At 41.1% G+C, this 17712-nt stretch overlaps 2 long non-coding RNA genes across 3 annotated transcripts; both read right to left on the bottom strand.

The window, feature by feature from the left end:
• Positions 1-6613: 6613 nt before the first annotated feature.
• LOC127294910 (uncharacterized) lies at positions 6614-14825 on the bottom strand. Of its 2 annotated transcripts, none has more exons than XR_007847223.2 (6): positions 14143-14825; positions 13916-14061; positions 13748-13843; positions 10072-10173; positions 9662-9758; positions 6614-6834 (listed from the first exon to the last, which is right to left on the bottom strand). It is a non-coding gene; the product is annotated as an uncharacterized lncRNA (long non-coding RNA). The 2 variants fall into 2 exon arrangements; XR_007847217.2 differs by having other exon boundaries at positions 13752-13843; positions 14143-14823.
• A 497-nt stretch (positions 14826-15322) lies between these two features.
• LOC139838606 (uncharacterized) lies at positions 15323-16138 on the bottom strand. Its single transcript, XR_011756121.1, has 3 exons — positions 15960-16138; positions 15600-15674; positions 15323-15390 (listed from the first exon to the last, which is right to left on the bottom strand). It is a non-coding gene; the product is annotated as an uncharacterized lncRNA (long non-coding RNA).
• Between the last annotated feature and the right edge of the window lie 1574 nt (positions 16139-17712).

Raw genomic sequence — 17712 nt, 5'->3', positions numbered from 1 at the left:
GGAGAAAGCTCGCATTGGATTTCTCGCTATTGATTATTCTCAACTTAGACATCCATACCGGGACAACATAGACAACGAGATAATGGACTCCTCTTTTATGCATAAGCATGTAACAACAATTAATAATTTTCTCATATGAGATTGAGGATATATGTCCAAAACTGAAACTTCCACCATGGATCATGGCTTTAGTTAGCGGCCCAATGTTCTTCTCTAACAATATGCATGCTTAACCATAGGGTGGTAGATCTCTCTTACTTCAGACAAGACGGACATGCATAGCAACTCACATGAAATTCAACAATGAATAGTTGATGGCGTCCCCAGTGAACATGGTTATCGCACAACAAGCAACTTAATAAGAGATAAAGTGCATAATTACATATTCAATACCACAATAGTTTTTAAGCTATTTGTCCCATGAGCTATATATTGCAAAGGTGAATGATGGAATTTTAAAGGTAGCACTCAAGCAATTTACTTTGGAATGGCGGAAAATACCATGTAGTAGGTAGGTATGGTGGACACAAATGGCATAGTGTTGTTTGGCTCAAGGATTTGGATGCATGAGAAGTATTCCCTCTCGATACAAGGTTTAGGCTAGCAAGGTTGTTTGAAGCAAACACAAGCACGAACTAGTACAGCAAAACTCACATAAAAGACATATTACAAGCATTATAAAACTATACATCGTCTTCCTTGTTGTTCAAACATCTTACTAGAAAATATCTAGACTCTAGAGAAACCACTCATGCAAACCCAAATTTTAACAAGCTCTATGTATTTCTTCACTAATAGGTGCAAGGTATATGATGCAAGAGCTTAAACAAGAGCACAACAATTGCCAAGTATCAAGTTATTCAAGACATCATACCAATTACTACATGTAGCATTTTCCAATTCCAACCATATAATAATTTAACGAAGAAGAAACTTCGCCATGAATATTATGAGCTAAGAACACATGTGTTCATACGAACCAGCGGAGCGTGTCTCTCTCCCACACAAGCATTTATTCAAACACAAACAAAAACAAAAGCATACAGACGCTCCAAGTAAAGCACATAAGATGTGACCGAATAAAAATATAGTTTCAAGAGAAGGAACCTGATAATTTGTCGATGAAGAAGGGGATGCCTTGGGCATCCCCAAGCTTAGACGCTTGAGTCTTCTTGAAATATGCAGGGATGAACCACCGGGGCATCCCCAAGCTTAGAGCTTTCACTCTTCTTGATCATAGTATATCATCCTCCTTTCTTGACCCTTGAAAACTTTCTCCACACCAAACTCGAAACAACTCATTAGAGGGTTAGTGCACAATAAAAATTAACATATTCAGAGGTGACACAATCATTCTTAACACTTCTGGACATTGCATAATGCTACTGGACATTAGTGGATCAAAGAAATTCATCCAACATAGCAAAAGAGGCAATGCGAAATAAAAGGCAGAATCTGTCAAAACAGAACAGTTCGTATTGACGAATTTTAAAATGTCACCAGACTTACTCAAATGAAAATTCTCAAATTGAATGAAAGTTGCGTACATATCTGGGGATCATGCACGTAAATTGGCTTAATTTTCTGAGCTACCTACAGGGAGGTGGACCCAGATTCGTGACAGCAAAGAAATCTGGAACTGCGCAGTAATCCAAATCTAGTACTTACTTTTCTATCAACGGCTTTACTTGGCACAACAAAACACAAAACTAAGATAAGGAGAGGTTGCTACAGTAGTAAACAACTTCCAAGACACAAATATAAAACAAAGTACTGTAGCAAATAACACATGGGTTATCTCCCAAGAAGTTCTTTTCTTTATAGCCATTAAGATGGGCTCAGCAGTTTTAACGATGCACTCGCAAGAAATAGTAGTTGAAGCAAAAGAGAGCATCAAGAGGCAAATTCAAAACACATTTAAGTCTAACATGCTTCCTATGCATAGGAATCTTGTAAATAAACAAGTTCATGAAGAGCAAAGTAACAAGCATAGGAAGATAAAACAAGTGTAGCTTGAAAAATTTCAGCACATAGAGAGGTGTTTTAGTAACATGAAAATTTCTACAACCATATTTTCCTCTCTCATAATAACTTTCAGTAGCAACATGAGCAAACTCAACAATATAACCATCACATAAAGCATTCTTATCATGAGTCTCATGCATAAAATTATTACTCTCCACATAGGCATAATCAATTTTATTAGTTGTAGTGGGAGCAAATTCAACAAAGTAGCTATCATTATTATTCTCATCATCAAATATAGGAGGCATATTGTAATCATAATCAAATTTATCCTCCATAACAGGCGGTACCAAAAGACTTCTATCATTATAATCATCATAAATAGGAGGCAAAGTATCATCAAAGTAAATTTCCTCCTCAATTCTTGGGGGACTAAAAAGATCATGAAAACCAGCTTCCCCAAGCTTAGAACTTTCTATATTATTATCAACAATGGTGTTCAAAGCGTTCATACTAATATTACTACCAGCATGCAAATAAGATTCCATAGGTTTTTTAAATTTCGCATCAAACCATTCATGTCTTGACTCAGGAAATAGAATAAAAAGCTCACAGATGTTGTCCATTATGCCTTACTAGTGTAAACAAGAAACAAAAAGATGCAATTGCAGGATCTAAAGGAAATAGCTTCGAGCACAAACACAATGGCGCCAGAAAAGTACTTTACCTGGAACCGGAGTATGAGTGCCTTTTACCTTTCCTCCCCGGCAACGGCGCCAGAAAAGTGCTTGATGTCTACGTTCCCCCTCCTTTCCTGTAGACAGTGTTGGGCCTCCAAGAGCAGAGGTTTGTAGAACAGCAGCAAGTTTCCCTTAAGTGGATACCCAAGGTTTATCGAACTCAGGGAGGAAGAGGTCAAAGATATCCCTCTCATGCAACCCTGCAACCACAAAGCAAGAAGTCTCTTGTGTCCCCAACACACCAAATAGGTGCACTAGTTCGGCGAAGAGATAGTGAAATACAGGTGGTATGAATATATATGAGCAGTAGCAACGGTGCCAGAAAATAGCTTGCTGGCGTGTAGTTGATGGTGGTAGTATTGCAGCAGTAGTAACACAGTAAAACAGTAAACAAGCAGTAGTAACGCAGCAGTAGTAAACAAGTAGCGATAGCAGTATTTAAGAACAAGGCCTAGGGATTACACTTTCACTAGTGGACACTCTCAACATTGATCACATAACAGAATAGATAAATGCATACTCTACACTTCTGTTGGATGATGAACACATTGCGTAGGATTACACGAACCCTCAATGCCGGAGTTAACAAGCTCCACAATAATGCTCATGTTTAAGTAACCTTATAGTGTAAGATAGATCAAAGGACTAAACCAAGTACTAACATAGCATGCACACTGTCACCTTCATGCATATGTAGGAGGAATAGATCACATCAATATTATCATAGCAATAGTTAACTTCGCAATCTACAAGAGATCATGATCATAGCATAAACCAAGTACTAACACGGTGCACACACTGTCACCTTTACACACGTGCAGGAGGAATAGAACTACTTTAATAACTTTGCTAGAGTAGCACATAGATAATAGTGATACAAAACTCATATGAATCTCAATCATGTAAAGCAGCTCATGAGATCATTGTATTGAGGTACATGGGAGAGAGATGAACCACATAGCTACAGCGAAGCCCTCAGCCTCAGGGGTGAATTACTCCCTCCTCATCATGGGGGCAGCGATGGCGGTGAAGATGGCGGTGAAGACGGTGGTGGAGATGGCTCCGGGGGCAATTCCCCGTCCGGCAGGGTGCCGGAACAGAGAGTTCTGTCCTCCGAATTGGAGTTTCGCGACGGTGGCGGCGTCCCTGGAGTCTTTCTGGAGTTTCGTCAATTGGTACTGCGTTTTTAGGTCGAAAGGGCTTTTATAGGCGAAGAGGCGGCGCAGGGGGGCACCTGGGGGCGCCACACCCTAGGCCGGCGCGGCCTAGGCCTGGCCCGCGCCGCCATGTGGTGTGGTGGCCCCCTGGCCCCTCTCCGACTCTTCTTCGGTGTTCTGGACGCTTCCGGGAAATATAGGAGGTTTGGCGTTGATTTCGTCCATTTCCGAGAATATTGCCCGATCAGCCTTTGTGGCACCAAAAACAGAAAACGAGACGGCACTGTGGCATCTTGTTAATAGGTTAGTTCCGGAAAATGCATGAAAATGATATAAAGTGTGAACAAAACATGTTGGTATTGTCATAAAACAAGCATGGAACATCGGAAATTATAGATACGTTGGAGACGTATCAAGTACTAAACTGACCACTGCTCTTTACTTGTTAACATTATGCCAATTATCATTTTTGTGTGCTCAATTGATTATTATGCTCTATTATCTACCTGTTTTTTTTTTTGAGATTATTATCTACCTGTTTATAATACCAAGTAATCACACCTGAATAAGAACCTTGTATGTGAATCACTCTAAAAGTGCAACACACCCTAAACCAATCATTACAACTCACTGATCCTAAATCATCGGGGTTAGGTCACGCTTAGAGCGATTGCATCTCATTCTTATGCATTATTGCATCCTTGCCAATCTTTTAAACATCGTCCTTACCGGACGATGATGCTATTTCAGAATTTGGAGTTATTGCGTATCGAAGACCTTGACTGCATAATCTTGCCGTCAAGAAAGGAAAGTTCATCACGTGCTCATGTCATTTGAGTATTTCTATCAAATTACTTGCAAAGTACTATGATTATCATTATTGCACAAAAACCAAAACCACTACTTTCATGACTATGAATATGACTATGTGGTGGGCAATGGAACCATGGATTGTGTTGATATGGTGGAGGTTCCATTGCAAGGGTTATATCCATCTAGGATTAAACAACAAATGTCGCCAGTGATTCTTGTGCCTTAATATCCGTGTTAACCATAAGATCCGGAGTGGGACGGAGTAGTCAAAAGTGTTTCCACCTCTCGTTCATCAACGTATGCTCATTACCGGGTGCTCATGATCTTGCGAGACTTGATGCAGGGGTGGGAACCCGTAGAAGTCCCAACGGTAATGAGGTCTATGATGGGTTGCATCTGCCGGCGTAGGAATGTATGGTAGAACCCTGCATTGACGTCGTGGTCGGAGTCCACCCTGAAATCTATGGGAATAATGGGACCGGCGTGGACCCAGGGTCGGAGTATGCAACAAAGGGTGGGTGTTCGAGGTAGCGGAGGAACATGATTGGCTAGACCTTATACCGGGCCTCACACCAAAGGAAGTGTGGACGAGAACTTAAGCTCGGTTGGCACCAAGGATAAGATCTCTTATGGGTAAAGCAACACACCTCTGCAGAGTGTAAAGAACCGTGACCTGTCACTCCCTGTTCCGGGATATGGAACTGCGAACGCGGCCGGAAAGGAGCTCCATGAAGTTCTAGTAAACCGGTGAAGGCTGACGGACATAGTTCTTCTGAATAAAAGCAACCTTTTGAAGAAATGGTTATGAAAACTTAAATTGGTATTAGACTTTCTGGTCTAATGTCGTAGCTAGTGCATTAAACACCTCTTTCCTATAATGAACTTGTTGAGTACGCTCGTACTCATCCCACTCTTAAACCCCCTGCTTAGATATGGAGGCATCGAAGGAGGATCTACAGTGCAACTCGAAGGCCGAGGAGTCGACAACTACTTCACGAGACAGGACCCTGTCGGAGGAGTCAGATACCACATTCAACAAGGAGAAAACCTAATTAGCCCTAGAAGGGAACTAGCTTCCTAAACCTAGCTCCTATTTAGCTAGAGTCTATTCTTAGCCTCTGTAGTTAGTGAAATACTCTACAAATAGAGTTCGTGATAAGACTAGACTACGAGTCGTTCTTCTGGAGTTACTAGATGACCCGGTGCGCCCCGGCGCACAGGCAAATGCAAGATATTACTATAACAATATGTTACACGATGCTTATGTTTGTTTAGTTGTCTAAGAATTCAGTAGGTCTTTGAAAGCCCTTAAGTCTATATAGGCAATATTTTTTAAAGAACATAAAAACATAAGTTTGTCGACTGATGTCTGTTTAGTTTTCCAAGAATTGCCCCGGCGCAAATGAAAACGCAAGACATTTATAACCTTAAATTTATCAATGTTGTCATATATGACTGAGATTACTGGCTTTAAACGGCGAGACACATGCGAAGTCCTCCGTTAGCTACGCATACATTGGTACTAAGGAAACGATTAGGCGATAGTCTACTCCGTCCCGTGCATATGCTATAGAACCAGCAAAGCATATGCTGATGGCATGTGTGTGAAAAAAACATCAGATATACACGAAAAAATTGCGATTAAGGAGCTTTTCATTCCATAGCAATAGAGTTGCAATCAACAGAAAGGCAATTACAGATAAAATCAGGTGTATATTCAGTCCAAATGTACCTTCTCCTTTCCGTAATAGTGAGCACAGACATGTGTGGCAACATTGCATGCTCTTCAAATAAAAACAATAGGGAACCAAGAAAAACCGTTGCTAAGCTCCATTACATCATAGAGAATAGGTGCAATTTCTGAACGCTTAAAGTTACCATTGTTCAGCTTTGACATGACATCAGAGAATCAGTTTCAATAATCACTTTCTGAAACTTCTTATCCCTGGCCAGAATCACACCTCGAATAGCATGAGCCTCCATAGAGAGGGCATTAGCTGCGTTTGGGTAGAATCGGCCCTGGTGATCACAAGCAATGGATCCATAGGCCGCTTCCCCGGGCCCAGAACTGAAAGCCCCATCACCATTTGTTTTTGTCCAGCCAACATTAGGAGGGTGCCAAAAGGTTGTGATTTTAAGCCATGCTTGAGACCTGCATTCTATAGATTATATGCAATGTCAAGATCATATGCAATGTCAATTATAGACATTATAGAGGACTCGGAATAGCATATGAGAATACGCCATAGATTTGGTACTGAAATTATAATTAGTACAAATCAATTAAGCTAAAGAACTCACCAAAAAATATTGATTCTATTTTTCTTAACCTGTTATTAACTCTTAAGAAAGATAAATCATACAAAGCTCCTAAAGCTATGAAGCTGACTACATGCCATAACCGCATTGCCTTATAGAGGGATTCATTCAAAGTTAAAAAATTCACAAAATGTACAAATCAAAAAATCATGAAGGGACGCATGTCCCAGGTAAATTTAACCACATCAACACGACCTGAAAACCATCAGTGCTCATGGAATCCCTCCTAAATCCATCAAGTCAGGAGGCGATAGTGTGCAGATAGAAGACAAGTTCAAATGGATTGTCCAGAAAAGTAATGGGCCTCACATGAACATGATCCACGTGGTAAGATCTCAAGACCTAACCAGAAGATTTGATGAACGTATATGCCATCAAACATCGTACTTCCTGTAGGAAGAATATGGCGAGAGACTAAGAAAAACAAACATTTTAATATTTCTAATGCAAGTAGTAGAAATTAGTTCTTTAAAAATTATACATATGGCCAGAGACAAAGAAAAACAAGTGTTTTATATTTCACTCAATCAATCATAGATGTACAAGGAAGTAAACAATCCTTATTAATTTCGAATTATGTCATTTCTGCAAGTTAAGGAGGCTATCAACACCATGAGCCAGTTTAACAAATGAAAGAGGAGGATCTAGGATATAACACATTGATGACCCATCATTGTTGTGCTCACCCCAGAATGCCTCGCGTGGCCCTGGGTAGCGGTGGCATTCTGCTGCATGTAGAATAATGATTACAACCAAGGAAAATATACAGCTTCTTGTCATTCCTTTATGTTTAAACACAATTATACATCCAAATTTTGACAAAGTTGAGACATTTTTGGTAGGACGGAGGGAGTAGTTCAAAAACCATAAGCATTAGAGAGACAATAAAAAAAAGTCGATCTAACATTGATGAAGTGTAGCTGTATACTAAAACTGCAAGTATGTTACATTCGGTATAATATCAACACATCAAAGGCAGCATAGACAAAAGGAATAAGAAGTAGTAACATTCTAGAAGATCGAAAAAGGCTCTAGTACTATGAAAAATAGCAGCCTGGAAAATCCTTGCTATCCTTGCAAGCAATTTGACAAGCACTTTGTATCCATAATTTCAGTAAGCTACAGACTTGAACAAATAAAAGGGGTAAAGAAACTCCACAAGAACATTTGCGGCATTCAAAACTATACATTACCACCTAAGATATGTTATATGCATTTTATGTTCTGATTCATTTGATAAACCATCATAATAAAATCAAAGACAACAGTCCAAAACAAATAATTGTTTGTAGGAAAGTTATTCAAGAACTTGAGCAGTGAAAAAAAGATGCTCAACAACTCTATGATTCATTCCTCTTCTGATCAAAACTTCAGTAAGCTAGACATGAACTAATAAAAGGGGCATAGAACAACCAGAGACACAAACTTGCAACATTCAATATAATATATGACCTCCACAAAGGATATGCTATATGATGTTCTGATTCATTTGGCACACCATCATAATAAAATCAAGGAATACAGTCAAAAAAAGAAATATTTGTTTCTAGGAAAGTTATTCACAAGAAATTGAGAAGTGAAAAGAAAAATAGATGCTTCGCTAGTGCTGCTCCAGGTAAACTAAGAACAAAAACACAATGAACGTCCATCAGTGTAAACACTTCCATGTTCACATAGTAGTAACATGAATAAGAGGAAGTCAATATTACAATAGAATTTAATACGCTTTCACATGCTACTGCTAGTTTGGGAGGAACTCGGAGTAGAGGTGGTAATCTCGCCTGTACCCATTGATGGACCAGCTACTCAGTAGAATTTAATAACCGGTGATGATTAACAATAAAATTTTCACACAGAGATTACACATATGGTAATCTCGCATGTACACATTGATGGACCAGCCACTCAAGGAGCCTAGGCAAGGTCTAGCCACTGGCACGCTGGCCAGCATTTGCCCCGGCTAGGTTAGTAGTAACCACTGTGAGAATCTTATACTCCCTCAGTCCATAAAAGAATGTCGGGAACTTCATCTAAATTTAGATGTATTTATGTACTAAAGAGTGTCAAGTACATTCGAATTTAGACAAACTGTCAGACATCATTTTATGGACACAGGAGTATGTTCTATCTTCTGTAACAACAATACTAACATAGAGGTCGTGGTTCCCATCCAACAAACTGTAGCAACGCGCATAAGCTTCTATCACTTTACAAATCTATAGTACCTGGGGTGATTTCTGAAGGTGTTATCTTCTATCCGAAGTGAAAACACGGATACACAGCTTAATCCATTACACAAGTTTAATTCACTTGTTTGTTTTGGTTAGAGTTCTTTGTGCATATTTTCTTACGCCCTACGGACCCCCACTAAGCAGCAGCGGAGCTACACAAGAAAGTTTAGGCGGGCCTGAACAAAGCGATTTAGAATGCATGACAGGGAGCACGAGGGCAGGAGAAAGCCCTCGTGTGATCATGCTCTGCATTTATTCCAATGTGGAATTCTAAACCATCTACAAAGCCACACAACACCTTTCGGTCTGGTACCTACTACATATTCCAGTCAGCTAAACTAAAGGCATTGTCTATTTTCAGAAGGGAAAAACACAACCATCTAATATATGGAGAAACATCAACCAGAACCTAAAGAAGTAGATAGTGTATGCTCACCAGATATAGGACCTTATGTAAAGGGAAGGCCTAAGAAGCCTAAGTATTTGAATTGTAGCAACCAGTCCACAAGTGTAGCCATATGCCTATGCTCAAGCTGCATGTACCAACAGAACAAAGCAAAATTAAATGCCAAGTATTCTTATTTTGGAAAACATGCCTGAAACACATCAAATGACGGTTGCCCAATATAATAGTTACCATTAAGTAGTCATAGAAAAAAGTTGCAAGAAACACAATAAAAATCTTTTATCAAATACTCAGTGGAAAGGTTCCAATAACAAAAAAAAGTTTGTATTTAACTGAAAGGTGTCGCCAATATTTTCATTGGCTTCATCAAAAAAAAGAATTTTGCTACAAAAATCGCAGCTAGATTACCGCAATCTAAATACCAACATCAATTTGTGCACCTTTATCGCAGAGCAGCAGTGAAGCTCTGGTTGCACATGCCATCTCCTCTCGCCCCTCTTCTAACTCTTCTTTGATAAATATTCTAGACCGAGCTTGAGAGGCTGAACCCAAGAGAACCAAATTAAAATATACTCTTTCGAAAAAAATAGCATAGCCTTATTTCACTAAAAATAGAAGGGGCAAGAATGGAACAAAGGGACATTTTGCAAGAGGTTTTGCATGGAGAAGGTGTTTTACATTTAAGCATATAATGGCACACATTTGCACAAACACCGTGGACCTGATCCAATGATCATGAAAAATAGCAGGTTTCTAAATCAACAAAGAATATGAGCTATGTAACTATCTATGAATCTTCAGAAAGTTATAAGGATGGGGAAAAAATATTACTTGACATTGTGATACCTCTGTATTTGAATGCCATCATAGGGTTCCCAAAAGTTACATGGCTTTCTGCACCTCGAAAGCATAGGTATTACGGCAAGTAAATATATGTTTTCGGCAAGTACATACATGTTAAGTAAATATGCTTTTCGGCAATCTGAACCAAAGTGAAGGGCAGGAGCAAACCACTCCATTCCTTGTAGGATTACGTAACACGCAACAAAAAAATTTGGTTATAGTTTACAAAAGCATGTGGTTCGGGTAGTAATACCAAGGTAGCAACTACCGTGGAACAGAGGATATAAAACCTAAACTGAAAGATCACAAAACATGTCTATTTTGGTTTGAGGACTGGACAGATGATTGTCAAGCTTTAACAAAGCGCTTGGGCTACTGTATAAACGTGGAATTTTTGTTCATGAAAACTGTGGTGAACATAGAGCTAAAATGATCCATCCCATGAAAGATCATTTGTAGTCTACATTTGGCCAGCAACAAATAATCATAATTAACTATAATTGGCTTTTCTTATCTTCAGATGATTAATTAGAACATTTGAAGATATGATGAAAGCAACTTGCCTAATTGCGTTTATATCTTAGCTCAGAACACACCAACAACAGAAACAAGAAAATTAAGAACACGAATGATTCTTTTCCAATTAGGCTACCATCCTATGTGAAACACACGCACATAGAAACATAGGACATACTCCAAGCAGTAGTTGGCGGAGAACAAGATCATACCACTCACACCAGCAATAGATGCCCTGCTAATCCCGCAAACAAAATGTAAAATTACTAATTCTCACAGAGAGGAGAAGGGGCATATATTCAATGTAAAATTTTAGAAATCAATAGCTACTATTTTAGTTCAGTGGCAAGTGCCACCACTACTAATCCTAAGCTTATCATCCTAGCAGTTGTAATCCAGTAACTAAAGCACAGTTGGTGTTGGATAGGGGAATAGGGAAATATTTTAACCAAGAACCACATATTTTAGAAAGCACCGAGAGAACTGACTTAAATTAGAACCACATATTTTAGAAAGCACCGAGAGAACTGACTTAAATTAGCAACACACTACGGACATGCACAACCTAATTATAAAATTGTTAGTATGCTGCCTTCTTGTACATATACCTTGGCTTCCAGATAAAAATTGAAAAGCAACTGATAGAGAAAATGGCTGGTTGAAGAAACTATGCATACTCTGCAACTAAAACACAGCCTAGAACATGTAGCACTCTAATTCTTCACGGACATACAAACATCTTGTATGCACAAATCAAAAAGCAATAGTTGAGAACAAAACGCTTGAACTGGAAATAATGTGAAGGTGCTTCATATAATTCAGTACCTCCTGTCGATACTTAAATAAAGTGCAGTTAGCTTGGAAAAGGAAAAGGAAGACAGTGCCATGAGCATTCGGATACAGTACAGTTAGGGGCATACAACCGGTACAAAAAGGGCTCTACGTGCGGGAGAGGTGTTTCTGGTCCCGAGCACAGATACACACTTTATCTGAACCGTGCGTGGAGTGTAGGGATCTGCGTCCCAGCAGCTTTTTCGCTGAACTACACCTCACCAATAAATGGCGTAAATTATGGACCTCATCGTGTACGGTAGGCCAAAAGTGACGGCCGTGGAGGCATGACGTTCCTGGACTGCGGGGACATATCGCAGGAATTACATGGACCTTGGTACAGAAACACGCGCCTGTGTAATATGTAGGCGTGGATTAGCCTGCAGATGGAGCTAAGGCGAGCGGTGGCGAAAAATCGGTCGACACAAACTCGGCGTCTGGACCTTGGGCGGCGCTGAATCGACCGCGGACGGCATCGTTGGCTTCACAGCCTGCTCTACTTCTCTCTCTCTCTCTCGCGGCCGGCGGCGGGGGCTGCTGCCTTGCAGCTCGTCTCTCTGTCTCCGACGTGGGTGGAAGAACGGCGAGATGGGCCGGCGGCGGTCAGCGGCCGAGACGAGCAGCAGCAGAATCTGCGTGTGCCCGGCCTCCGACGCCGCCTCGTGCGCCACAACGAACGCCTCGTTGGTCTTGTGCGATGAGAGGTGATGCCGAATCGTGGTGCTGGGCTGGGGAAAGAAGATGAAACTGCGGTCTCTCCGTCAAAACATTACGTTCCCACAGAAAATTTCTCAATTGCGAAGGAGGTGAGCACATTGATGAGCTCTGATGTGGTGGTCCATGCACTATTCATAATAAAGAATACACTTAAAATACGTGAGCAAATACACTGGAATGCCAGAGAGAAGGTGAACGTGATTGGTTTAGAAATAGGGAGCATCTGAGCCCCGGATCAGATAGGCATTTCCGCTCTACGTGCATGCTTATTAACATTCTGAATCTTCACGCTGCTTTAGAAGACAGTGGTCATTGGTATACCATGACTGGTCAAGAGATCCACAAATAAGAACAGAAATTTACCTTGAGGGCAATTCATCAAGCTTATTTGGTCTTGCCAGGCAGATATATTTGAAGTCACCTAATTATTGCTTATCAAGGACAACATGCAGATAAGTTGGAAAACGTGTCAACATGGTCAAAGTAAAGTCAAGACATGCACAAACACGGGTGAAATTTACCTTGCTCACATCGATTTCTTTTTGTCTACCCACTGCAGCCAATTGTGACTGCATCTACCTAGGACGACGCTTCCAGTAATTTGCGTTGGCACAGTGCCTGAGCTTGGACGATTGTATACCATCTATAGTCACAATGCCAACCTTGTAGGGGTAAATCAGGGCATACGAGCCTCAGCTAAAATAAAATTCAGCTTTTGTCAATGCTTAAAACAGATGGAACTCTACACAAACTGAAATAAAATACAGCTGCTGGAATCTGTTGAAAAGACAATGATGCATACCCATGAGCATTTGGACCTAAATCTACACAAACCGATGGGGGTGGATAAACCAAAAAATAGTTAACAAATCACCACATGTAAGTATTGTACCATGCACCAGACCTACACCAAGAGAAGTTCTTTTAAGTGATTAAACCAGATAACACCAAACTTAAAGCATCAACGATACTATTGGAAAACTTAAACCCAAAGCTCACAGAAATACCAATTACCCACATCTTCAAAGGACAATATTTTGTATATGAACTTACTGTGATGGCAGAACTCACTTTATTTTATCCATGTTTTGTTTATAAAGAAGCACCCTCCTTAAAAAATGTTCTCTTAGATAAAAATGAGGGATTTTTTTAATCTCATGTTAACTTGAAAATCTTAGTGGTGCCTGGAACTAAATTCAACATTCATACCTACCGTGAAGCTGGAGCCATGTACTTCTACGGTCTAAGGGTTGTTTTTTCTTGTCGGCTGCACCGGTCGATTGTTTCACAGGTTATGTCCCACACCTGCAATTATATTTTCTGTTAAGACATGTTCAATAGATAAAAAGAATGTAGATTGTCCAAAAGATCACCCACTTTTTATCTTTTGGCAGAGGCAGAGGTTCGACGGCTGATTTTGGATCAACAACTGCATCCTTGCCAAACACGTTGTCTGGCAGCTGACCTCCCTGTCCTTTATCTTCACTGTCTTGAACCAAAGGTACCACACCACATAAAACATGCTATATTGAGAACGAAAGATCAGTACAAGCACATTCCAAGAGGAATGGAAGTGAAGTACTATGAAGCGTTGGTAACCGAACCTTTAAACTTAGAACGGTATGAATCAATGATCATCCTGCAAGAATGGAGGAAATTTTCTTAGTCTCAAGTCCAGGTTCTCCGCTACTTTGGACAAATATAAACGGAAGATGCAATAAAAGAAATCTAATGACACGTGATAAGAAAAGCAAGGTGGCCCAAGATACAACTCAGCGAGAACATGTCCAGATTAATACATATCAATGGTCTTCACAAAAGAACCCTAACTCAGCAAAAACATGTCTCCAACAATGAGCTTAGCTGCAAGCTAGTATTTTCTTAAATTAACAGACATGATGGTATATAATTAAACTCCTATCATGTGAATTATAAATTTATTATATCAAGAAATATTACAGAATAATGAGAAGGACCATATATTTATATGCTATTGTTGCAGTGCTAAATAAACATGCTATTAGTTTTACACTCCACAAAAGGAGCTTATCAGTACCCTCAACATTCATTGTAAAGAGAAAGTGATAGTTCTAACGCCATATAACCCAAGCAAAACAAGGTCAAATGATCATTTCCAGACCAATGTCCTGATTAGTCGAGCAAAAAAAAATGCTAATAAAAACACTTGTAAACAAGCATTGGACAGAAAATGGACTGAAACACAGATTAAAACAATCATCTAAACCAATTGTGCGGTTTTGGTGCTCCATCTTCCCCAACGAAAGCTATAGGCCACGGATTTGTCTCCTCTCCTCAACCAATCTAAACAAATTCTCCATCTACACAAGGCTTAACAAATCTAGGGTTTGCAAACAATTGCCATACCTTGGGAGGAGAAATTGCAGAATGCATTCAGTGGCGTATGAGGTCTGCTTTAGCGCACTCCGGTGGTCACCTTCGTCAGCCGCCCCCATTTACCATTCAATTCCTTGCTCTGCTTATAGCCTAAGGTTGGGGAAGAGGCGACCAGGAAGACGACGAGCGAGGGCATGGGCGAGGGAGCGTGGCCCGCACCAGCCGGCCTGCCCCCGGCACCTTCTTCACACAGCGCCGCCCCAAGAGCCGCCCCTCGCTGATAAAACCAATCTACAATAGTAATAAATTATTTTCTGGAAGAACTAATGCAATCCTTATGTATAGAAATCATGCCAAAGTAATAAAATAGAGTAGGCATTCTGCATTCACCTAGGATCAACCACTAAATTATAATGCACCGGTCTTTGATCGTTGTCACTGCTGTCGTAGGAATCTTCCGCCACCCAAATACAACATTCCAAGCCGCGGCTGCACATCTACAAAGCGAGAAATAAAACTTTACCATCTTAGAGAAGAATTGAATCAAACATTTACATAATGCAAGAGCTAGAGTAAATAAACAATTAGTAACAAGCTACTATTTCATAGAAAAACAGATCCAGGGATCAAAATAAGAAAAATCATTACTGGAAAGTTATTACCACTAAGATCGTACTGGCAAAGATCATACGAAAATGCCACTTACCAATAAAGAATAGACACCTACATGTGACCTGCTTGAGGCCTCTATTGGAGGCATTGCTGCTGTCTGTCATCTAACCTACGGACCATGTGAAATTATATCCATGACAAACATACATCAGATCCATGTATTAAACTTGAATTCAGATAGACACACATCTAACAGTATCCCACAACGGCAACAACACACACACACGAAGCAGAACACAGCAGATCCATGTGTTCCTTCATCTTGCAGCAGCACACACGCATCAGACAGTACCAGCAGCACACGTACATCAGGCAGTAGCCCACAACGACAAGAACACAAGCACAGTACCCGCATCCAATTGACGAGAGACAAAGAAAGGAAGCAGGAACTCACTTGCCTAACGGGGACGAAAAGGCGCTGAGAAGGAGGGGCATGGGCGTCGTGCGTGTCGCCGCCGCCGCTGGTGGACGAGCTGCACGCGCGTGGTGCGCTCCCGCGGCTCGTTGCCTTTCTCTGCACCACCAACCGCCGCGGGGAGATGAAAGGAAGCCACGGGCGAGGACTCCGCTGGCGCCGCCGGGGCCCTCCTCCGGAACCTGCTCCTGCAGTGCCTCGTCTCGTCCGCCACGGCAGCCGTCCCGTCCGGCCCCGTCTGCTCTCCTGCAGCTCGCCTCCAGCAGGAGGATGCGCAGGGAGGCCGCCGGCGTCGGGGAGGCGCGAGCAGGTCGCGGCGGCCAAGGGCGCCATGCGCAGCCGACGACGCCGCCGCACGGAAGCCCGCCTGCGTGCGGTCTCCCGTCCGTCTCCATGCCGGGGAGAGCGGCGCGCCACCATTGGAGAGGAGGAGAGAGGAGAAACGGGGATTGGGTGGAAATGAGGCCCGGGGATTGGAGGAGCGATCTAGGGTTTCACCCGTGCCCTGTGGAGAGGAAAAACAAGGCGACTGAAGGAACGGGCGTGTCTGCCTCTCGTCATCGAGGCCCGCACATGGCCAGTCCCACGTGTCATGGAGCCTTTCCGAAGCCGAAGGAGTGAGAAACATTTTGACCGATCCAACGGCTGTGGTGAAAAGTGAGATAGAAGATTTACTGTGCAGAGGCAAACGTGTGACCCAGATTGATTTGCCCCTTTGGATGGGCTGGTTGGCCGGGTACTCTAGCATCATTTATAGGAGAAATTTACAGTTTTACCTCATTGTAAAGTAGGAGGCTGTGATGATCTTATGTAACAGAGTCGATGTTGTAATTCTATAGACATGCCTTGGACCCGCATATGTTTCTGTTGTACCACTCTGAGCGATATAATACCCGTGGAACTGTGTTTCATTGGTGCTATATCAGACTTGCATACTACACCATGCAGTGGTATGTCGGGTCACCACAGTTGGTATCAGAGCAAATGCTTTGACCCTAGGATTAAAACCTTTTAAAGGAGACCTATAGGATTGGTAGTGTTTATAGGAAGTTGTCTAAGTCAAACCAAATACTACATATGACTTGAGATGGATATTCACTTGAGAATAATCCTGACACACTTGAGTCAACCTTTTCAATTTATCTTTACTAAGTAAAGTTAGCTAATCCCAAACATGTAGGATACCATTAAGTCCTTCAAACCATAGATGAGTAGATCACAATTGGTATACAATACATGGTAGTCCAAAGAGAGGATACGACCATAAGGAAGATATCCTATTGGAAGATGTGTACCAACACATGTTATGGTTAAGTAAAAGTTATCCAGACCTGCAATAGGAGTAATATCAAGTGATGAAGATAATTAAGATATCCTAATAAAAGATGTAGACCCAGACAAGTAATAGGGTAAGTAAAATCTATCTAAACTTGTGAAACAACTGATAGTAAGTGATACAAACAAGGGATATGAGTAGTATAGACCATGATGAGTCAATCATGGGAAAGAAGGAAGAGTGATAGGAATAATATAAGTCTACTTACATGGTAGAGTAGCTAATCATATATGATTCACCTGAGAATCATTATGTGATGGATTAGAACCTCATAATTAATTAAGAGGAGTACAATAAGAAGCCAAGTGCAAAACAATAGTGCAAGAATTGTGTTCCAAAAATATGGGAAGTGTGCCAAGCACATCATGACCATATGCTTATGGTAGAAACACTTAG

This window comes from Lolium perenne, chromosome 1 (assembly GCF_019359855.2).
Source record: "Lolium perenne isolate Kyuss_39 chromosome 1, Kyuss_2.0, whole genome shotgun sequence".
NCBI lineage: Eukaryota > Viridiplantae > Streptophyta > Magnoliopsida > Poales > Poaceae > Lolium > Lolium perenne.
The sequence above is the reverse complement of the archived record's forward strand: the minus strand, read 5'-3'. Positions and strand labels throughout refer to the sequence as shown.